Source organism: Rhinolophus sinicus, chromosome 10 (genome assembly GCF_057876585.1).
Source record: "Rhinolophus sinicus isolate RSI-liver-muscle chromosome 10, RSI-T2T, whole genome shotgun sequence".
NCBI classification, from domain to species: domain Eukaryota; kingdom Metazoa; phylum Chordata; class Mammalia; order Chiroptera; family Rhinolophidae; genus Rhinolophus; species Rhinolophus sinicus.
In genome coordinates, this window is record NC_142510.1 from 4260676 (window position 1) to 4284175 (window position 23500).

The 23500-nt window shown below is 49.6% G+C and overlaps 1 protein-coding gene across 2 annotated transcripts in view; it reads right to left on the reverse strand.

Moving 5' to 3' along the window:
• Nucleotides 1–23500, reverse strand: part of XYLT1 (xylosyltransferase 1) — a 340445-nt gene that overhangs the window by 63988 nt on the left and 252957 nt on the right. The gene's annotated exons all lie outside the window — the stretch shown is intronic.

A 23500-nucleotide genomic window follows, 5' to 3' on the forward strand; every position in this document is an offset into this window, starting at 1 on the left:
AGGTGCCCTGCTCGCCTGTCCAGACTCCGTTCTCCCGCCGCCTCCTAAGAGCGCCCATTAAAAAAAAAAAAAAGAATCTTGGGAAGAACAGATAACATGACACCTACCCTCTTAACAACACTGGAAGCGTACAGTAGGGCAGCGTTGGTTATAGACACAGAGGAGTACGATGAGCTCTGGGATTCGCTCCTCGCATAAGGAAAACTCATCATCTGTTATCTTGGGGAGCATTTCCCCCTCCTCCATTCTCAGTCCACGGGGATGGGGAGGGGTCCCACCATCAACAACATCAGGGGCGGCCCCAGAGCTTCGGCCCAGCCAATGAGATCCCTGAATCTCCCTGGCTGTTGTTTGTATGGTTCCGAGGTGAACATGTGACCCAACCAAGGCACAGGGCCAAGAAAACAGAATTCTAGACTTCTGCTGGAACGGCTAGATAAGGGTTGTTCTTTTCCTGGTACACGTGAAACTGGAAGATTCTAAGAGCCCTCTGTCCCCACATGGAGAGAGGGGGCTGAGGAAGGCCACCAGAGACAGCACTGCCGAGAGACAGAGAGGTCTGGCTCCGACCGATCCCACTTGACTCCCAGCCCAGCCAGGGGTCAGCCACCATCTCGCGCGCGTTTTCTCTAAAGGCCCAGATACTACCCGGCTCCACCTGGTCCCAGACAGCTTTCATCCCAGAAGCAGCCACAGAGTCTCCCTTTCTCCTCCATTCCCAGGGCCAAGGTTTCCAGAAGAAACACAGCTTCTGGTTCAGTTCACTACAATTTCTGTTAGCGAGTGCCTGGCTTTCCTCGGCATCCAATATGGTTTCTCGTGGGTTCTACGTTTGTGGGCCCAGAACTTGGTTGGGGAGTTGGGGGCTAACTGCAGGTGTCCCAGAATGTCACCTGGGAAAGCTCACATTGGGAGTGGTGACCTGGAGGTCAGGAAACCGGGAGCCTGTCAGCGGTTGCCGGAAAGCTACATGGCTGCCAAATGCACACGGCACCTTCTGTGTGACCCCACAGGACAGGATGGGATCGATGGGCTGTGCCCCAGTCCACGGCACAGCCCCACAGCCCCCACAGGCCTTCCGAGACTTGTGGCCCTACTATCGACCTGGCTACCTGGCCCTCTTTCTTTACCTCGTTTCTGTCTCAGGACCTTTCACTGGCTACGCTCACTACACCTGGGACACCTGCTCCTTAGATCTTTGCCGGCTGCGTCCGCTTGGCACTGCTTCACTGCTCAATAAAAGGCCACCTGCCCCCCTGCAGCCACGCCACTCTTTTCACTCACCCCAGTTCAGTTTTCAGCACAGCTTCTAACACCCTCTGAAACTCTTTACCCATTTACTTGTTTATTGTTTGACTACCCAGTAGGACACAGACTTCAAGAGATGAGGGACTATTTCAGTCTTGTTTGTCACTGAAGACACAACACGATAGCGACATCTGACACACATGTGGCTCTTGGTGGGGAAAAAAGTTACGGAAGGGCACATTTTGGTCCAGTATAATAATAATAATAATAATAATAATAATAATAATAATAATAATAATAAATTTTATTGAGCACTGACCAGCCCTTGCCGTTGATTTTCCATTTAATCCTCATAACCCTTCAAGATAGTGTTTCTTGGTGACAGACATTAAAATTCTATTGGGCACGTTTCAAAGTAAATAGGTATTCCGGAGAGCAAAAGCAGATAATGTGTGAACTGTACCTCATAAGAATATCCAATGTTATAACTGAAATAGACCGATTCTTTTTTTATTAAAATACAGCTAACTTACAATATTATATTAGCTTCAGGGGTACCCCATAGTTAGTCAACATTTATCTACCTGAAGACGTGATCGCCATGATAAGTCCAGCAACCATGAGACCCCATACTATGCTTTTCCAATATCAAGAGAGGGCTTATATCCCCATTTTTCAAATGAGGAAACCCTGACATCTTAGAGACGCCAAGGAATTTATTTCTTCAAGGTCATAGTAAGTGAGTTATCACACGTGGGTAGGTATGCATTTGAGGACCATCAGAGGCATTGCAGGGAGGATTTCTGTATCATGTGGGAAGCTGACTCTAGTGGCCAATAAGGTCACATCTTTTTATCCATCCATCCATCCATCCATCCATCCGTCCGTCCGTCCGTCCGTCCGTCCATCCATGCGTCCATGCGTCCATGCGTCCGTCCGTCCGTCCATCCATCCATCCATCCATCCATCCATCCCCAATCACCCATCCATCCAAATCCAACTACCCATCCAGGAAACCTTATTCGACGACCCATTTAGCAAAGCGTTCAACAGACCATCATCCTAAAAACCAACCGTCCATTCATCCATCCAGCCAACTACCCATCACCTTTAAAACCATCCATCCATCCACCTATCTACTCTCCCGTCATCCCTGAAGCACATCATCCATGCATCCACTCTCCCAAGCATCTAACTATCAACTCACCGAGCCGTGCAGTATTAACTTAGCCTGTACTCCATGCCGAGTGCTAAGCTATGGACCTGAAAAATAAAATTTGGGGGGAAAAAAAAAATCCTTGCCTTTGAGGAGCTCTCAGCCCCCTGGAGAAAACAGACGACAAAGCTCAATTGTTTTATGACAGAAGCGTATTCAGGTTGGCCCTGGAGGGTAGGAAGACGTGCACAATCTGCCTGCAGGGAACAGAGGGGACCTCAGAGACTTTAGCCCAAAGCTTCTGAGCCCATTTCTTCAAGCTCTCCCGATACGTCCAATGCCTTTGGTTCCTTGGCTGTTCAACAGGTAACTGTGATTCTGGGGTAACTGTCCTCTTGGCTCTGGTTGAAGACAGACTGGGCAGCAACCAGAGGGCTGTCCTAACCACACTCTAATCTTCACTCCAAATCAATCACAAATACACTGGGCTTTCCTGGTTATATGGGGGGGGGGGGGTATCAGCCTGGAGGGATCATGTCCCTTTAAACACTCATTGCACCATCCATTCAACCATCCATCCATCCATCATCCATCCACCTATTCCAATAACAAAGAAGCATCCTTAAAACCTCCCACTTACTAGCCCTGGACCAACACATGTAGGACACGAGCCTATTTTCACCAACGGATTATGGAGCGCGAGAATCTAAAGTGAAAATAACAAATGAGAAAAGCTTATATTCTCTTCCCAGGACCGCAGCCCAAGGGCAGTGCACTGGCCTTAGCCAAGCTGGCCGACCTCTCCTTGCCTCCCTCGGAGACTCTTAGACAAAAGAAGGGATGCTTAGAAGCAAAGGCTACTTACGCCACTTTTTCCACCTGAATTTCACTGGGTGATTTTTCAAAGGTCTAAACGTGGTCCTCGACCCTCTAGTTCTAAGAAAGTCCAGTCTGGAGGGGCTCCTGCTGCACCCGGATAACACTGCTCATCCCTGCCCCAGGCGTGAAGATGCTGTGCTGGTCTTTAAAGGGGTTTGCACACCAATGCTGAGAAAAGCCTTTTGTAGCTTCTCTTTAGGGTTTTGGATGCAGAGGAGATTCACAGATGGAGAGACACAGACAAGGCTTTTGGAGAGGGGAAGTAGCGCTGGGAAATCAAACCCTCTCACTCCAGCACCTCCCCCACTTCCACGGAAAGTCACCCGTAGGTCAGACGGTTGGTCTGGGGAGCAACGAAGAGAAGAGGGAACAAAAAAGCGCAGAGTTCTTCTGGAGGACAGCTATTTTGAGAATAGGGGTGGGTGGGAAGAGCCAAAAATACCCAAAGAAAGGAGACACAGAGGGAGAGATGGAGATGGGGGTGAGAGGCAGACAGACAGAGGGAGAGACACACACACACATACAGAGAGAAAAAGAGAAATAGGTAGAAAAAGATAGATGACAGAGCGAGAAATGAAAGGGGATAGAGAGGCCACACGATGCATACTGAGAGCAAAAGAGGCCTGCGGACAGAAAGACCTCTCCCTCACTCCACACGCGGAGAGAGAACCATATAGAGACCGAAATAGAAACACTGAGAAAGACAGACACACACAGGCATAAATACAGACAAACATATCATCAGACACATGCGCAGAGACAGAGGAAAGGAGGGTGGCCAAACTGGAAAAGCTGGGTTCATTCAAGCTCAAAACACTGCCGCTATCCTTACCAGCACCACCAGAATCTCAGAATCAGCACCGCCTGCAGGCCGAAGGCTTTGCCTGTCCTGCGCCATCTACCTCTGTCCTCTACACACCTGCCCCTCCCGTCTCACCTGGCCAAGGCCAATTCCCGCCCTCTCGCGAGCCGAGGGATGGAGGATGAAGCCACCACAGCTCAGAGAGGTGAAGTGACTCGCCCAGGGATCCATCAAACGCAGGGGGACATTCTCAGGTGGGCTCCAGAACCACAACTGTGACTGCTCTCCAGACTGGCAAATAGTAGGACCTCGACACAGTTTATTGAGTAAACAAGCGAGTGAAAGAGCGAGTTTTCTGCCCCACACTGCAGCAGGTGGTGGGGTGGGGTACCCTTCGAGGGGCCGAGCTTCACGCGGTGCCCTCTGCCAGCTGGCAGCAACCAGCTTCCCATTTGTGCTCCACAGAACTGGCTCCTGTAATGACCTTTCCGGCAAGCTGCTCTGACACGGGGCAGCTGGAGGAGGCTGAAACCACACCGCAGACGGGGCCTCCTCACACCCTGGCCACCATTTCCGGGCCTGTGGTCCTGCAAAGCACGCGGCCTCCTACACGAGGGGTGGGTCTTCGGTGGAGGGTGGCGAGATTCCAGCACGGGCAGGATCTGGGGACGTGGACACTCTCCTGACCGGCTGGAGGGAGCGGGAGCTGGTACGACTCCCTCAGAGGCCATGTGGCAACAAGTACTGCAATTTCAAATATGCACGGCCCTTCCCCCAGCAGCTCCACTCCTATAAGGGACAGAACCTATCCTAAGGGGAGGACACGGCAAGCGTGAGCGTCTCTGTGTAAGATGTTCTTTTGTTCGTATAGTCATCCATTCGGTGTCTCCTGTGTCATATCAGCGGACACACACTGTCCTTTCCTGAATGCTTAGTCCAGTGGGGTGGAAAGCCCATGAAAAGTAAGCGAACAGAGAATACAACGGCAGAGAGTGATAAAGGCTTGGAAGAAAAAGTAGTGAAGTATGTTAAGCGATGGGGTTTATGTGGCTCGGCGGCCAGTGCAGGCACGTGAGCAAGCTCTGAATGAAACGCGGAAGTGAGCCCTATAATTCTTAGGGATGCAGGAGGGTTCTGGCAGCTGGCACAGCAAGTGCCAAGGTCCAGGGGCCTCGACCTCAATAGTGTTTAGAAGGGTCCGAAATAGAAATCAACGCAAAGGTCTTATTGATACGTACGGACACAGGTCATTGCCTATAATCTATCAACCAAACTATAATCCGTAAGCCATAGAGAAGACATGCTCCCAACTATTAGCAGAGGTCCATATAGCGGCATGACGCTTTTCACTGCTTCTTTATACTTTTCTGCATTATCTGAATTTTATAAAATAGATTGCTTTTATGATGACACATAACCGTAGAATTATCAATAATTCTAATACCAGCTGTTTCTGGAACGCCTACCACGTGCTAAGCAATTTCTATGCATGAGTTCTTTTGTTTTTTTCACTTTTATCCAAACTTCTACAAGAAAAGAGTTACTGTCTTCCTATTATACGACTGAGGAAGCTCGGAAGCTCAGAGAAGTCCCAGTGAGGAGGTGGCTGAGCTGAGAAGGCAGCCAGTCTGCGCCGCTCCCATCAAGGCCGCTAAGCTCGATCAAATTGTCCTTACTTCCAAAGGAGGAAACTCCATTCCTAGGAGAAGCATGTCAGTGACATGCGGTCAGTTATGTGAGTCCTTACAGACTGAAACCCAAATGCTGCCTAGCTCCTAAAATGAACTACGGATTTAACAATGTAATCAGTCCTGGGGCACCAAACAGAAAACAAGTGGGAAAATCAGAGTGATGAGAGGCAGCGGGAGAAACTGGCTTCTTCAGATAAAGACTAAAAAGCCAGGTCTGTGGGGGACAGAACCAAGTTAACTTCTGCAAAGCAGCTGTGACGGCCAAGCGTCGGGAGTCCCGGAGAGCAGTGCCACGTAGGCCTGCTCCCCAGACCCGGCGTTTGTCAGTATCGTCACGGGTCCAACAGGGACCATGGAATCCTCGAGATCCAAAGGCCTGGGGATGACGAAGGTGCTTTGCAAGGGTCAGTGTGCTGTACAGGTTCCGTGACATTGTCAACGAACGTGCCTGTGGTACCTTGCAGGAATATGATCCAGGAGAGGAAAACAGGGTGCAGGTGTTAAGATCGTCGCCTCTGGTCAAGCAGATCTGTGTGACCTTGGGCCAGGCCTGCGGGCTCGCCAAGCCTCAGTTTCCTCATCTGTAAAATGGGTATGTTGTAATCACAGCATCTGCCTCACGTGGATATGTGTGTCCAGCACACAGCACAAGTGCCTGACATGAAGTAAATGCTCAATAAACAAGAGCTGTCATCGTCACCAGTGTTAGTGTCATCATTTCTATCTGCCTCTCCATCCTCAGCGATCAGGACTGAGTATGGTTTAACCCACGGGCCCAGTGACAGGGAGGCACCCCAAGGCTGCACAGGCTCCCAGGGCTGTGTACACGCTGGAGCCCACTGCCTGCAAATAAACACCCATGCCCGGAATTTCCCTCCGAGGCGTTTGCCTCAGACCACAATTACTAACAATTGCTGAGCAAAGGAGCCTTGGCTGGAATAGATATTTCTCCAACAAAGCCCTCTATTCTATTTATACAGAGAGGACATCTTCTGGCCACGGCGAGGGGAGCTTTCTGACTTGGTTCCAAATAAGAGGGCTGGTTGGGTCTCGGGGAGGGAGGTTGTGTGCCAGTGGGGCTTGGGGCAGGAGTACCAGAGGAGCGCCTCCACCCCGTTTGCCACAGCAGCTGCACCACATTGATTTCCATCAGGATAAACGCTGAGGACGTGACACCAAGGTTGACAAGCCACTCACAGAAAGACAAACGCTATCGGTTCCACTCACACATACGAGGCGTCTAAAATGGTTCAGGCCATAGACTCACAGAGTGGAATGGCGGTTGCCAGGGGCTGAGGGGCTAAGGGGAAATGGGAAAGGGCTGTCACCGGGCATGGAGTTCCCGGAGAGCCAGATAAAGCGGCCCTAGAGACCTGCTGTGCGGCATTTGGCCTACGGTCGACAACCCTGTATCCTTACGACTGTGTTCAGAGTGTCGAGCTCCTGGGGTACAGAGAAACTTCCAAGAAATCAAGAGGGCTGATCAAGGCACTCCTGATCCTACAGGTCGTGGATGGGACACAGTTTCACACCAGCTGCAGGCATGTGCCAGCGAGCGGGACTCACGTCACTGGGAGGAGAAAGTCCTTTGTCAGAAGTGGGTGGAGGTGCCACTTTTCCCACTGGGCAACTGCAATGCAGGTTTTCTGTGATCTGCACGTGGGTGATGCCTGGTGTCCAGAGGGAAGCCCCTGATCCCACTGGGTCTGGAAAAGGTGGCATAGGGTGGTGGGGAGAACCCAAAAAGCCGTAAGTCTGGGTTCAAATCCTGCTTCTGCTGTGAACCAGCCGGGGGACCCCGGATGAGTCATTTCCCTTCCTCGGTCCTGTACATTCTTACAGAATGGTAAGGATGTCTAAGGCAAGCTGAGCACTTACTATGCCCTAAATACTGTGCGTACATGATTTCACACCGAAGGAGGCAGGCGCCATGACTGTGGAGGGTTCTGAGGCCGAGAGCTACCGAGGATCTGATGGAAACCGACGGTCTCTCCAGAGACAGAACGGAAACAAACATGCGGGTCTGCCAGACACCAACACCCATGTTTTCTTCTCCTGGATGAAGATGAAATTCCCACAGCAGGAGATTCTAACACGATCATGGAATTAGCACCACTGTACAGAAAACTGCCCTCCCTTGAGACGCTTGCTAGTTTTCCCTCCTCCCCTTCCTGCCTGCCTGACTTCCTTTCTTTACTTTTTCAGCTTCATTGAGGTATAACTGACATAAATTGTAAGATATTTAATGTGTATTCTGTGGCGATTTGATAGTCGTGTACATTGTAAGACTCCCCCCTTCCATCTCGTCAATTAACACATCCATCACCTCACAATTTACCTTTCTCTGTCTCTCTCTCTTTTTTTTTGTGTGTGAGAACATTTAAGTTCTATTCACTTTGCAAATTTTAATTCTAGAAAACTGTGTTATCAACTGTCGTCACCATGTTTTACATTAGCTCCTCAGACTTTATTCATATTGTGATCGGAACTTTGTACAATTTATCAACATTTCCCTATTTCCCACACCCCCCAGTTCCTGGCAACTACCATTCTACTCTCCGTTTCTATGAGTTTAATTTTTTAAAAATTTAGATTCCACATATGAGGTCAGACAATTAAGTTTGCGAACTCATCCTAGAAAAAGTGGTACACACCTCACTGCTGAATATCACTACGGTCACCTTCGAAGTTCTCCCCTTGGGAAGCTGTGCACTGACGCCAGCGCCTAGTCCACCCTTCAAAGCAGTTTTGGAACTCTTTTTCTGGAATGGCCATCAGAGCTGTCGTCGTATTACCCTTGATGTCCTGAATGTCATCAAAATGTCTTCCTTTCAATATTTCCTTTATGTGCGGGTAAAGAAAGAAGTCACTGGGGGCCAGATCAGGTGAGTAGGGAGGCTGTTCCAATCCAGTTACTTGTTTACTGGCTAAAAACTCCCTCACAGACAGTGCCCTGTGAGCTGGTGCATTGTCGTGATGCAAGAGCCATGAATTGTTGGTGAAAATTTCAGGTTGTCTAACTTTTTCATGCAGCCTTTTCAGCATTTCCAAATAGTAAACTTGGTTAACTGTTTGCTCAGTTGGTACAAATTCATAATGAATAATCCCTCTGATATCAAAAAAGGTTAGCAACATTGTTATATATGATGTGATATGATATGATATGATACAATACTGGGTCTTATAGTAAAATAAGACCAGGTCTTCTATTAATTTTTGCTCCAAAAGATGCATTAGAGCTGATGGTCCGGCTAGGTCTTATTTTTTGGGGAAACACGGTAACACCTAGGAACTGTTGGAAATGCAAATTTCAGTCGTTCCCCCCACCCCCACCCACCCCCAGAAACCTTCTAAATCAGGAACTCTGGGTTGGGAGACCAGCAGTCAATGGTTTTAACAAGCCCTCCAGGTGACTCTGAAGCTAAGTGTCTGAAAACCACTGGCCTCAGCCATGGATTCTGAACCCTGGCTGCACCACTAGAACCACCTGAGCATCTTAAAAAACAAAACTGGGCCGGGGGCTCTACCCCAACACATTTTAATGTAAGAACTTTGGTGGGTGCCAGTATTGGCAATTTTTAAAAGCTCCTCAAGTGATTCAATGTGCAGTCAGGGTTGAGAACCACATTTTGGATACTTTCTTTTCTTTTCAACTGCATTAAAAAAAAAAAAAAATACGGCATCTCTCAAGGTGGAAAACGTTTTACCCCAATCCATCTCTGCGTGCCACCTTAAATCCTCACGGACGCCTGCTCCGCTAGAGACTGAAGGCTAGCTCACTCGTTATTTTTCTCCCACTCTGAGAAAATGTCTCCCTCCACCCCGGACCAAGCACTCAGGAAATTTCCCTGCTCACTGATTTCCCCCCACCCCCTGCCCCATTCAAGTCTGGAGTTATTAAACCACAGCCCATGGCTGAACTGTCTTATTGATTTTATTGTCGAAAGCCCTGGGATATTCTAATGATGTACTACTCAATAAATGGGAACTGGTGGGATAGATATTGATGGCATATGGTACATTTCGCCGCAATTCACTGGGTCCCAGTCACTTTGCCTGTTACACATCATCTGTGAAAACACTGTGCTGTGGCCCGCCAGCTCTTGCCTGCCTTGCCGCTGTTACCCTTCCCATGCTTCAAGGATGAAAGAGCTATTATGAGGGTAACGGCTACTTCTGTGTGCCAGGCCCCGGGGCTGAGAGGTATTCAACAGACATTATGTCATTTTCCTTCTTACAGCCAAACTTTGAAGGTGGTATCCTGATTGTTCCCATTTTACAGACAAGGAAGTTAAGCCTCAGAGTGGTTACTTGACCTGGCCAGTTAATACATTGTGGAATGGGGACTCACATTTTCATTTGTCATACAACGAGGGCTTGTGACCCTGCCATGGTATGGATGTTTGTGTCCCCCCCTAAAATATTTCATGTTGAAAACTTAATGCCCAAGGTGATGGTTCAGGAGGTGGGTCCTTAGGAGGTGGTGAGGTCATGAGGGCAGAGTCCTCATGAATGGGATTGGTGCCCTCATCAAAGAGGCCCCAGAAGGCTCCCGCCCCCTTTAGCCAAGGAAGATGCAGGGAGGAGACGGCTGTCTATGAACCAGGAAGGGGGCTCTCACCGGACACTGAATCTGCCGGTACCTTGATTTTGGACTTCCCAGCCTCTAGAACTGTGAGGAATAAATTCCTGTGGTTTATAAGCCACCCCCGCCAGTCTGTGGTATTTTGTTACAGCAGTCTGAATGGACTAACATGACTCCCAAGCTAAACCACGCAAGGCAGCAACAGCTTCTGTTGTATCTGGGCGACCTTTCCAATGGTTTTGGGACAGATTGACACTTCACACATTTCCCCTCCTTCTCAAGCAGTGTTTCTCAACGGGGACCACTGGCCTCTGGGGGAAGACAATTCTTTGTTGGGTGGGGCTGCAAATGCGTTCCAGGGCATTTAATATCCCCACGTCCCCCAAACAGCCTTTTCCTCTTTACATTTCCCAACGCCCCCTAGGGGGTCGATACGGGTCTTGCTGGAGAGGCACTCATCTCACTGGGAGGCAGGGGGTTCCCTGCCAAGATGGCAACCGGGACAGTCACTCTGAAAAGGCAGCCTGGCAGGTGGAAGGAGGTTTGGCTTTGAAATCAGACAGGCCTGGGTTCAAACCATAGCTCTTCACCCACTGACTCAGTGAGTTTGGACAAGTCCTGTCACTTCTCAATGATTCTACTTTATCATCAGTAAAGTGAGGGCAAACAGTGACTGTCGTGCGGGGAGGCCTGCGGGGTCTCTGGTCCCGCTCCCCACATAACGCAGGATATGGTGAGGCCAAAAAGGAACACCCACGGAGCCATAGGTAGGGGAGTCATACCACTACGGTCTCACTGGAGGCTGTGTTCACTGGACGTGCGACCTGCTGTCCCTTTTGTCTGCAACCCACCGACGACTCTCCTCCGCTCTCCTCCGTAGCCGCAGCAGTTACATTAGCGGCTAATTGGCTAACTGGCTACAGCTGACGACCAATCAGCCACAGCTGACGGCCATCTACTACCCGAGCCAGCACTCCTCCACGTGAGGCCGAGAGCCTGGAAACTACTTTCTGGGGCTCTGTCCCCACAGTGACCCCCCCATTTCATGGGGAGGAGTCCACTGAGTCAGGTGATCAGAAAAGTGCCCAGTACAGAGCAGTGGTTCCGAACCTGTGATCGTGTCCCTCCTGCCACCTACCTACAGCAGAGATGGGCTCATTCCAAATTCCTGACCCACAGAATCCACGAGCATAAAACATAAAGCAGTGTCCCACGCTACTACGTTCGGGGTCATTTGTAACTGGTCTGGGCACCTGTGACACGCCAGGCAGGCACCAGGTGGGAGTGGGTAACGGATTAATGCACATGCCACAAAGAGACTTGGCTTATGAGGCACAGGCTGCCCGGAAGGGGGGGACAGGCCATAAACACACACATTTCTAAGACCATTTCCATGACATGAAGAAAATGAAATGGTCACCATCATCACGATTACTTCCAATGATGACATGGGAGTGACTGCGTTCTACTTCGTTTTCCCCCTTTCCAGCCTTATTTCCCACCACACAAGCCCAGGTACCCTTTCCACAAAGCTGCGATGCAGTGTAATGTCAGCCGACCCCTGCTTCTGTTCCTAACTGAGTCGGGGTGCCTTTTTCTTTTTCAAAGATACTAACTGCTGTGAACTGGATTGTGCCCCCCACCCAAAGTCTGACGTTGAAACCCGAAACCCCCCGTGACTGTATTAGAAGTGGGTCTTGAAGGAGGTGGTGAAGGTTACATGAGATCAGAAGGGTAGGGCCCTGGTCCGATGGCTTGGTGCCCTTATAGGAAGAGACACATGAGGACACAGTGTGTGGGGACAGAGCCCCAGAAAGCAGTTTCCAGGCTCTTGGCCTCACATAGACAGGTGCCTGGCTCAGGTAGTAAATGGCCGTCAACTGTGATGGGATGGCCATCAGCTGTGGCTAGTTGGCTGTCAGCTGTAACCAGTGAGCCATTGGCCACTAATATAACTGCTGTGGCTACGCTAACAGAAAGAGAAAAAATGGGGGCTAGCAAGAAGATGGCGGCTGAGCTAGCAAGAGTGGATTGCAGAGAGGTGGATGCCGCCAGCGAGAATATAGTGGTATGACTCCCCCATCTATGGCTCCGTGGGTGTTCCTTTTTGGCCTCACCATGTCCTGCGTTCTTGTATGGGGAGCGGGAGCAGAGACCCCGCAGGCCGCCCCGTATGACTCAGTGACAAACTGGGGCTCTATAAGCCAGGAAGAGCACTCGTACCAGAACTCAACCAGCTGGCACCCTGTCTCGGACATCCAGGCTCTAATATTGTGAAAAAATAAATTTCTGGAGAATGATCCAAGATGGCGGAGTAGACAGACTCAGTGCTTGCTTCCTCCCGTGAACACATCAAAATTACAACTAAATTACAGAACAATCGACCTGGAGAACCATCTTAAGTCTGGCTAAACAGAAGTTTTATACCTAAGGATACAAAGAAGGGCCGCGCTGAGCCTGGTAGGAGGGGCAGAGACGCAAAAAGGGCCCCAAACCTCCGTGCGGTGGGTGAAAATCTGGAGGGCTACCTTGGCCACGGAGGAGCAAGAAACCCCAGCCTCACACCAGGCTCCCCATCCAGGAGCACTGATGCCAGGAAGAGGAGCCCCCACAACCTCTGGCTGTGAAAAACAGTGGGGAGTCCAATGGCCCAGGTGGGACGGAAAGCGGAAGGAAACCCAAGCGTCCTCTTAACGAGCCGGCACACAGATTCCCTCGCTCGCAGGTACTCACCCTGGGCTCCAGAAGAGGGACGGTGACTCAGGGGGTATCGGAAGTACACAGGGGCAGACTGAGACATGTGACCTTGGGGCAGGCCTGGAGGACAATCAGCATTTTCCCTGTGTGGTCCTCCTCCTGGGCAGCTGCCGGCAGGCGCCATCTTCCCTGTGTTGAGCCCGCCCTCTACGCTTACGGCCAAATCTGAATCTGATTGGTCAGGTGAGCTCTGAAGCTCCGCCCCGCTGACGCACCGAGACCCCGCCTCACGCAGCTCCGTATGGCCGGAGGCTTTGTCTCAGGCAGAACCAGGTGGCAGCGGCCTCAGTGTGTCCTGGCTTTTGGTGAAGCTACCCCAGGCCTGGTACTGGTGGCCGCCATCCTCGGTTCGCAGTGAGGCCTCTCCCTCATGACGCCAGGTCCAGCACAGGCAGCGAACAAATGTAGATCACTTTGTAGCTCCTACCAGGTGGTCCCCAGCTGGTCACAGGCAGCGGGTGACCTAGGCCTACACCAGAGCCCCTCCCAGAGGCCCCAGAACCAACATACTTGGAGGTTGGCTTCAGACCACAGCAGAGCACCACCCAATTAGCCCCACAAGCAGCACACACAAAGGGTGGTCTCAACAGGCACTAGAGGCCACTGGGGTGAATCCCACTGATGATGGGTAAGCCTCCTGCACAGCAGCCCGTAAGCTGTGGGCATGGCCAAATCCCACAGACAATCAGCCTGAGGGTCATTCCCACACACTGATGTGCCAATAGCAATCAAGGCTCAACTATAACAGGAGGATACACACAACTCACCAAGGGACACTCCTGGAGCATCCAGCACAGGTGACCAGGGAGACTGTGCCCCTGGGCCCCACAGGGCACCTACTACATAAGGCCAGACTGGGAGACAGAGCAGATCTACCTAATACATAGAAACAGAGGGTCAACCAAAATGAGGAAACAAAGAAATGCATCCCAAATGAAAGAACAGGAAATAATCCAGAAAAAGAACTAAATGAAATGGAGGCCAGCAACCTACCAGAGACAGAGATCAAACCAATGGTTAGAAGGATGCTCAAGGAACTCAGTGAGAACTTCAACAGAGAGACAGCAGCATAAAAAAGGACACAGAAACCATAAAAAGGTCCAGTCAGGAGTGAAGAATACAGTAACTGAAATGAAGAAAGCACTAGAAAGAATCGCCAGCAGATTAGATGAAGCAGAGGATCGAATCAAGGATTTGGAAGATGAGGTAGCAGAAAACACCCAATCAGAACAGCAAAAGGAAAAAAGAATTAAAAAGAAAATGAGGATAGTTGTAGAGACCTCTGGGACAACATCAAGTGTAACAACATTCACATCATAGGGGTACCAGTAGGAGAAGACAGAAAGCAAAGGATTTAGAACCTATTTGAAGAAACAATGACTGAAACTTGCCTAAGCTGGCAAAGGAAATAGACATACAAGCCCAGGAAGTGCAGAGAGTCCCAAACAAGATGAACCCAAACAGGCTGATACCAAGACAAATAATAATTAAAATGGCAAAGGTTAAAGACAAAGAGAGAATCCTAAAACCAGCAAGAGAAAGGCAACTAGTAACTTATAAGGGAGCTCCCATAAGATTGTCAGATGATTTCTCAACAGAAACTTTGCAGGCCAGAAGAGACTGGCACAAAATATTCAACGTGATAAAAAGCAAGGATTATTTAAAATTGAAGGACAGATAAAGAGCTTCCCAGACAAGAAAAAACTAGAGGAGTTCATCACCACCAAACGAGTATTACAAAGAACGTTAGAGGGACTTCTTTAAGAGGAAAAACTTATATATATGAATAATAAAATGGCAATAGTTACATATCTATCAACAATTACTTTCAATGTAAATGGCTTAAATGCTTTGATAAAAAAACACAGGGGGGCTGAATGGATAAGAAAACAAAACCCTTACATATGCTGCCTACAAGAGAATCACTTCAGATTGAAAGACACACAGGTATTGAAAGGAAAGGGATGGAAAAAGATATTTCATGAAAATGGAAAAAAAAAAAAAAAAAAAAAAAGCTGGGGTAGCAATACTTACACCAGACAAAATAGGCTTTAAAACAAAGGCTATGACAAGAGACAAAGAAGGACCCAGTAACCCTGGGGATTCATCTGAAGAAACCCAAACGCTACTTTGAGGGCACCTGTGCATCCATATGTTCACTGTAGCATTGTTTACAGTGGCCAAGATGTGGAGGCAGCTGGGTGTCCATCGATGGATGAATGGATAGAGAGGAGGTGGTACATGCATACAACGGAATATTTCTGAGCACTGGAAGGGAATGGGTTCTTGCCGTCGGCGGCAGCGCGGTTGGACCTGGAGGGAATTGTGCTGAGTGGAGTAAGTCAGACAGAGAAAGGCAGCTGCAATGTGATTTCACTTGTATGTGGAATCTAAAGAACAAAATAAACAAAACAGAAGCACATTCATAGATGCAACGAACATTTTGATGGTTGCCGGATGGGAGGGGCGTTGAAGAGGTGGGTGATAAACAGGAAGGGAGTAACAAATACAGAGTAGTTACTACAAAGTAGTCATGGGGATATAGGGTACAGCATAAGGAATATAGTCAGTAATATTATAATAATTATGTCTGGTGTCACAGGTGAAAAAGGTGAAGGGGTTAAGAAGTACCAACTGGTAGATACAAAATAGTCATGGGGATGTAAAGTAAAGCACAGGGAATATAGTCAATTATACGGTAATAACTATGCATAATGCCAGGTAGGTACTAGGCTAGTCAGGGGGGATCACTTCTTAAAAATTATATAAATGTCTAAGCACTATGCCGTACACCTGAAATTAATATAAAAGAATACTGAATGTCAATTGTAATAGAAAAATACATAAAGGGGGGAAAAGTGAAGGGGAACAGCGTCCAAATCTCCAGGTATAAAACAAACCAGTCCTGGGGATGCATCGTACAGCACAGGGAATCTAGTCAACAATATTATGACAGCGTGGTGCAGTGTCCCATGGTTGCCGGACTTACCATGGTGGAGACTTCTTTACGTACATACATGTTGAATAACTATGGTGTACCCCTGAAACTGATGGCATACTGTGTGTTCGCTCTATTTTTTAATACAAGTATTTTAAAAAATAAACCCATTTCTGTTGTTGAAGACACCCAGCCTGCAGCATTGTGTCAGGGCAGCCCGAGCTAACGCGCCACTCAAGTTGGTCAGAAGACACGTTCCGTGGGCTTACGATCTACAGGTTGTCTAATGAGTTCTAGGTAAAAGGGGAGGAAGAGTGTCCCCAGGCGGAGGGAACAGCATATGCAAAGGCCGCGTGATACAAGGTAAATAAGAAGCCGTGAAGGAGAGCCGGTGTGGCTGGGGCCCAGGGGCCAAGAGGAAGCACAGGGGGACACGGGGGTGGAGAGATGGCAGCAGCGGCCCATCGAGGGTCTCGGGCACCATTTTAAGGACCGCAGTGCAGGAGAGTGACAGCCCGGCACAATAGGATTGTATCGACGGCAGGGTTGAGGAGTGGACCGTACACAGGACACATTTTGAAATGCGCAGGTGGGAGGGCGTGAGAGGCCTGGCTTCACAGTGCAGGGGGAGGCCGGGCCGCAGGCAGGGCGCCCCATCCCTTCCTTCCCTCAGTCTGTAGCCTCAGGCCACCCATCTGCTCCGCTGTTCTGACCCTGAGGTTGCCTGCCCGCTGCAAGCCCTCCAAAGGGCCTTCCTGTCACTTGACATTTCCCCTTCTGTCCTCCTTTCTCCTCTCCTGAAGGTCCCTGCAGGCTCAATAAATACCGCCACGGAAAAACGCAGGGGCTCATCTGTTTCTATTACGAACGGAGCCGCCCGAGGAGGGAACGGCTCTGATTTACGTCTCGGGGTGAGGCTTCTGACAACGGGTTTATTTTCCCCAGCCCTCCAAGGACTGGAAGAGTAACAGTCTCAAGTAACAGTACATTAATTAACACCGAATTGGTTGGAATTTTCCTAATAAAAACCCTCACAGTAATCACATTAGGGGCCATTAACGCTGCCTCCTCATCATAAACCATGCGTATGTACTGCAGGTGGCTTCTTTCTAAAACGGGATACTTCCCCAAATTGTTACCCATTTGTCATGTTAGCGCTGGCATGCCACCTAACAGGAGTGATTACACAGGCTCGCGTTTGTGCCACTCACTTGGCCAAGCCTATCCATGCACCTCATTTCGCTCCGCAGCAAACGTATGAGTGCCTTCACCCCCATTTCGCAGATGGAGAAACTGAGCCACGCGGGGGTGGGGGTGGGGGTAACTTGCCCAGGGCCAAACACCTAGGAAGTAGTGGAGCTGGGATTTGAATCCAGGCAGCCTGATTCCAGAACATGCTGTGTGGCTAAGCAGAGTGGGCCTCTGGAATGACCCCTTTGTGAGGGGGCTGCCCGGGCTGTTTCGAAGGCAATGATGGCAGAGGTTTACCCACTACAACGTGCGACTGCTCCTAGAGGGCAGGGTTATGTTTTCTTCTCTTCTCCCTCCCCACGGCCTAGCCAAATGGCAATGCCAGGAGCACTTGGGACTCGCTGAGTGAATTCCTTTTGAAGGAAGAAATAGATACAGAAACACCCGTGCGAGAGGGTTCGTGGCCGTGGGTAGCAGGGAGCGTCTCAAGTGCCCTTGGAATCACGATCGATCCGTTTCCCTACCCTGGTGAGACCTGGGCACGGGTCCGCAATGCCAGACACCAGATCACCGTGCTGAGCAGCTGCAGTTTCTAGGATCAAACCAAGAAGGAGCGCCTTTTTAACCCTGTCTCGCTTCGCTCCTTTGCACACTCTGGGTGGTTTCTTTCATTTCTCTGTCTACCTAGATAATATGTGCTCACTGTAGAAAATTCATACAGAACAATATGAGGAAAGAGAAAAAAAGGGAAAAGGAAAAACTCGAATACTAGAGCATGCAGGTATCACCACTGTTATACCTGCATTTTCCAAATATTTGTATAGACACACATTGTATATAATCACACACAATCTGTCATATGCATTCTGCTTCCAACAATATACCCTTGACATCTTTTCCATGTCCATGGATACAGGTATTTATTTTCTTTCCTTCTCTTTTTTTCCTTCACAAATATTCACTGAGCATCTATTGTGAGCAGTTAACCTCCCCGGTTCCTACGACGCGTAGAAGGAAAACGGCATTGAATGTGGCTTCAGGAAGTTTATAGTCTCGCAGAGGGAGGCGGGGAGAACAGACAAACCTATTTTACAAAAGGCATTTAATGCAATGAAGGAAACAGGGTGCTTAGAGGAGGAAGATGGGATCAGGGGAGCTAATGCAGACCAGGTCTTCAGACTTTTCTGAAGAAGCAACAGTGACGTCAAGATCTGAAAGGTGAGGAAGATGGCGCCAGGTAAAAGTGTGTCGTTTCAGGCAAAAAAAAAAAAGGCCACGCATCAAAGTCTCCAGAAGTAAAAATCATACTCTGAAGAATAAGAAAAACGGAGGAAAGGCGCGGGGAGGATTGGGACCTCTGGTTTTTTACTTCCTTTTTCTGTCTTTTTTTAAATTTCTGCAGAGTAATGACAACAAACGTATTGAATACATAATTAAGGGCCACTCTGTTCTTTCTTGAATGCCTCCAAAGACGGGAGCCTCAGTGCCTTACACAATAGCCAGCTGTACTTGTGGACAACGCTGACTGTGAGCTTTTCCCCCCAAAATATCCCTGCCAGAGGTTCCACCCACAGGTCTTAATTCTGCCTTCAGAGAGGGCTGCTGCTTCTGCTGTGGGCCAACCTCTCAAATAGGTGACAACTGTTATTATGCTATTACTGCTCCATCCCCGCCACGGCCCTCCAAGCCCAGGCCAAGTACGTACTCCCTGCTCATTTCTGTTTGCTCCAACTGTATTTAGGGGGCCTGTTTCCTGTGTTCTCCCTGGGAAATGGCAGGAAGTCATCAGCCTATGGCTGACATGTCTCTTGATTAAGACCCTACACCAGCACAGCCTGAGATCACTACAAAAATTCTTCTAAAGCCTGTGAGCATGTGACAGCACAAAATCATTCATCAATTTGAGAAATAATAATAAAGTCCTGCTACGGGGTGACAGACACACTGGGGGGGGTCTAACGCTGGACCCGAAGGGACCCTCTCGCAGTAAGTCTCTGATACACATCGACTGAATGGATGCTGAGTCTCGTGTCTCACCATTCGCGCTGCACAACAGTGGGGGTAACCGTCGTCGTTGGCCACGGTGCTTGGATTCATCAAGTTCCCTCACCTGCTGGTTTCGCGGTTCTTGTTCCACTTCAGTTTCCAGCACTTTGATTAGCTCAGAAGACCAAAGAGACCCTGATTTCCCAACCATGGCTTGAAAGCCTCACTTAGGCCAGGGGGCTTCTGAGAACGCCCCTTCTAAGTAACAACCCCTGTGAATGAACTGGCAGACGGATGCTCAACTTAACCACGGACTAGACATTAGACTAGAGAGCTAGCTCCGGGGGGAAGGGGAGCTGTAGCCAGCTTTTTGGACAGGATGGGGTTAAGATACACCTTCAGGGAGACACTGCAGCTTCCAAAATGCCACTGACAGCCACAACAATTTAAATTAAATTAAATTCAGTCGGCTCCAAAAGGAAACACGTGTAATGTTAATTTCATGGGTGTACCAACGTGTAAACCTAACAGATGATACTTCCATGAGAAGGCAGAGGAATGACATTTGGTTAAATAATGCATCAGTGGGTAGAATTTGTTGAAACTGCCATTTAAAAAAAAAAAAAATATGAGCACAACTGAAAGTCGAGCAAGCTGTCACCCGGGCCAGGCCACATACCATGTGGAGGCGGTCTGGATGGATTCAGGGAACTCGGGCCACCCTCCCTGCTGGGTGATGCCCTCCTGTGTGCCTGGGCAGGTACCATCAGCTGCTTATGTTTCCAACAAGACTGAACTCTCTCCCAGGGCCGCACATGTGTCTGCGCTTGTTTACTTCCTGTTGTTCATTAAAAGCAATGGATGACACAAGACTTAAGGCACAGGAAAAGACGGGCTTCCCTTTTTAATCACTGTCTGCTGGCACATAGTAGGCCAGCAGGCAATACAGGTGGAATACACGGATGATACTGACATTCCTCTGCCTTGCCTTCCACCATTACAGCTCCCTGGGGGGTCGGGGGGAAGTGTCGTCACTCCTCTCCGTGGTCTGAGCCATCACCACCTCCAATCCACACGACTCCCCTAACTCATTGGTTCGGGGGGGTGCTTGCCCCCATCGTCACTCCCTTCCAATGTTCACAGAAGCTACTTCTTTGGTCAATAAAGCTACGGGAAGCTGATAGATCGATCGGAAAGAGACAGGACTCTGCTAAAAAGGTGCTGACCCAAGAACCATCGCGTCCACCGGGCCGCCAGAATACTAATAGAAACGAACCTTTTGTTGAGCCTTGCAACACGCCAGGCACAGTGCTAAGTAGTTGTTTATGCTGCTGTTGTGTTGCTTTTCTTTTTCTCATTTAACCCTCACAGAGCGCCGTGAGGCAGGTCCCATCATTATCTGAACCTTACAGAGGAGGAAACACTGAGAGTGACACAGGTCAAGGCACAGGCTGAAGATTGCACAGCTGGCGGCACAGCTGGGCTCTGAACCAAGGCCGATGGCATTTCCGAGCTGGCGCCCTTTCGGCCGCCAGGGTCTTAGGAGCCCGTTTCAGACGGCGGATAAGGAGAGGCAGGCGAATGCTGCTCAGCCAGAAGCCTCAGAGAACTGGGCCTGGGCCACGGTGGGCTCTGCTTGTCACACACACTCCCTCAAATCTCGGTGGCCGGACTTCCAAGGCCCACTTCTCGCTCCTGTGCTGCTGCTCTGGCAGCTTTCCTGCATGGCTGTCCTCCAAGAGGTGACTTGAAAACCCCAACGATTTCCATTTCAACGCCAGGGTGCACCCAGAAGGAATGGGGACCAGAGTGAGGAACCCCCCGCCCCTGGAACAGCCTTGGCCACTCAGGTTGGTATTAGGGAGCCTCAGTCACAGGACCACCCCTCCAGAAGTGCAGGGGTGGGTAACAGAGAGGGGAACGTGGGCCCCTGGGGAGCACTCATATTTATGACAGGAAAACAGTAATGCTCCAAACCCGCGCTTTTTGGCCAGGGGCCATTTGGCCGCCTCAGAGGACATGTGGCTGTGTCTGGAGACATTTTTAGTTGTCACAACTGGGGCGGGGGTACTACGAGCATCAAGTGGGGAGAGGCCAGGGATGTGGCTGAACATTTTATTAGGCACTGGACAGCCCCCCTGCCCCCCCCCAGCAAGGGAGTTATCCAACTCAGAAGGTCAAGTGCTGACATTGAGAAACGGCTGGAAACTGGTGACTCTCAAAAAGAATCCCTGGGGAGCTTATTAAAAATGCGGATTCCCGGGCTCCTCCCCTCACCGGCACCCTCCTGGTGGCGGTTTTCACAGGGCCCTCTGGTGAGTGTGATGCCCGAGCCTCGTGGACCACATGCAGGGCCACCCGGCTGGGCAGGCCAGACAGGAACACCAAGGGTGAGCGGGAAGGTGCTGATGAGATCGTGGTGAGACGCTCCCCAGACGTGTCGGGGTCAGCGTGGGGCAGCCGTGTCAGGGGAAAAAAAAAAAAAAGCTGACATTTGTTAAGTGCCTCTCCCCGTCTCTCTCTCACGAGCCCTGAATTGCAGGGAACATTCTAAGACTAACCTGTCAGCCAATGACAACTAAATTACTAACCTTGCCTTCCCCCGTGCCCTGTATCCCTGTCAGACACACAGCCACAGGAAGACAGGAATGCTTCCTAGGGATGTGTTCCCAGCATCGGGGAAGGTGACCCATTTGCCGGAAAAGAGCCCGGTGGCACATGTACTTCAGAGGGGCCAGGGGACTTTGGGCTTAGCTAGAAATAGCCGGGAAGAGGAGGGAATCAAGACCAGGGCAGTAGAGCGAGCAGAGTGGTGGAACCCATTTATTTTCCCTTGGCACCTAGTAGAACCTTCTTCCCAGCATCCTTTGCAGTTACATCTGGCCAAATAGCTGCATTTGAGCCAATAGAATGCAAGTGACAAGCAGAAGCTCTGGGTTTGACCCATAGACACATCCTGCTCATGCTTCTCCAGGCTCTTCCTCCCTCCACTGTCTGGGTGCAAAAGAGCATGGTGACCTTGGGTGCTGTGCATAGAGACACGAGGGACCTGGGACCCTGAGTCACTACTTGGAGGGGAGCCAAACAGGAACACGCACTTCGGATGGTGCAGGGGGGAGAGATAAGTCTCCTTCCTGTTTGAGGCGCTGCACGTCACTGGGTCTGCTTGTTACAGCGGCTAAGGACCTGATACACTGACTGCACATTGGGCTCTGAAGGCAGGAAGGTCTCGGGCCAGTCAGTCCCCTGCTAGCTGTGTGAGCGGAACAAGTTCCAGAAACTTCTCTGGGCCCAATTTCCTCTGATGGAAGAGGGACATAAAATACATTGAAGGATTAAGCTATACATTGTAACGAATGGTGGTGGCACAGAGTAACTAGGTTGTAACTGTTAGCTATTAACACACGCTGTCACAGTGGGCTACATCCTGTCAGCAGCCAGACAGAGGCAGGAGGGGGAAAAAAGGCACAGAGAAAGGCACAGGTGCAGCTGTTTCATCATTAGTCTAAGCTTTCTGTGTATTTCTGGAATGAACGAACGATGCACTAACAAATAAATACCTTTAGCAGCAGCCCCTTCTATGAGATCCTGCAGGTGGGAGTCTAATGTCTCCACCGGGGCAAGACCCATGTGTCACTCAGCTTGTTTTCTCCCCACCTCTTAGAAGAGTGGCCCCTGCAAAAGGTCACTCAGGAAATGGTGACTAATTACCTGAGGTAGGTAAGCTATTGCCATTTAGAAAACATGTAGTTTATTTTAATGAGTGAATGAGCACATTTTTAGTACCTGGACCATTTATTCAATATTACACCCCAACTATCTGGCACAGGGCTGGGCAGTATTTAGTATTTATAGAATCAATTTGTAACATCTTTTTGTTTTCCACATAAGCAGACTTCATTTATTATTCTACTCCATGCAAAACAATCCCTGGTGTCAGTTCCTGGAATAAGACTGACAAAAGGGAGAAGGTACATTATTTGTTTATGAAAAGGAAAAGGTGTCAGGGAAATGGGGACGTGACAGGATACGTCTTAATATCAGCTAAAAAAGTGCACTTTCTACTTTTAAGCCAGGCAGGCCTCTCTCTGGGGGTTGGCTCTGTTACTTACTTGCCCTGTGGACCTAAGCAAATGGCTTCATCTCTTGAAGGATCCTCAACTTCCAAATCTGTAAAATGGGTGTGGCACAGACAGCTAGTCATCCGTCAAAATCCATTCTCCCTCCTCTTCTATATGATGATACATGAGAAAGTGGCTGTTCAGCT